This window comes from Nomia melanderi, unplaced genomic scaffold, assembly GCF_051020985.1.
Source record: "Nomia melanderi isolate GNS246 unplaced genomic scaffold, iyNomMela1 scaffold0014, whole genome shotgun sequence".
NCBI lineage: Eukaryota > Metazoa > Arthropoda > Insecta > Hymenoptera > Halictidae > Nomia > Nomia melanderi.
In genome coordinates, this window is record NW_027475130.1 from 191956 (window position 1) to 192910 (window position 955).

Below are 955 nucleotides of genomic sequence, written 5' to 3' on the forward strand. Positions count from 1 at the left end.
CCAGCATATATCTGGTGATATCTCGGGTGCTATTACAGATAGCGCAATAAACCAAAGTGCATTGTCTGTAGGAGGCCCTGGCGCATGAATCTGTGCAGCGGGAACGACCTCCGACCACCAGGGGCCGAGAAAATCACCGCCTCATGGGGCCGGACACTCAGGGTCAGGGAAAAATCCAATATATATCTGTTGATATCTCGGGTGCTATTACAGATAGCGCAATAAATCAAAGTGCATTGTTTGTAGGATGCCCTGGCGGATGAATCTGTGCAGCGGGAACGACCTCGGACCACCAGGGGCCGAGAAAATTACAGATATTCGGAATCCGTTACCCAAGGTCATGTAAAAATCCAGCATATATCTGGTGATATCTCGGGTGCTATTACAGATAGCGCAATAAACCAAAGTGCATTGTCTGTAGGAGGCCCTGGCGCATGAATCTGTGCAGCGGGAACGACCTCCGACCACCAGGGGCCGAGAAAATCACCGCCTCATGGGGCCGGACACTCAGGGTCAGGGAAAAATCCAATATATATCTGTTGATATCTCGGGTGCTATTACAGATAGCGCAATAAATCAAAGTGCATTGTTTGTAGGATGCCCTGGCGGATGAATCTGTGCAGCGGGAACGACCTCGGACCACCAGGGGCCGAGAAAATTACAGATATTCGGAATCCGTTACCCAAGGTCATGTAAAAATCCAGCATATATCTTGTGATATCTCGGGTGCTATTACAGATAGCGCAATAAACCAAAGTGCATTGTCTGTAGGAGGCCCTGGCGCATGAATCTGTGCAGCGGGAACGACCTCGGACCACCAGCGGCCGAGAAAACCACAGTCTCATGGGGCGGACACTCACGGTCAGGGAAAAATCCAGCATATATCTGATGATATCTCGGGTGCTATTAGAGATAGCGCAATAAATCACTGTGCATTGTCTGCAGGAAGCAATGG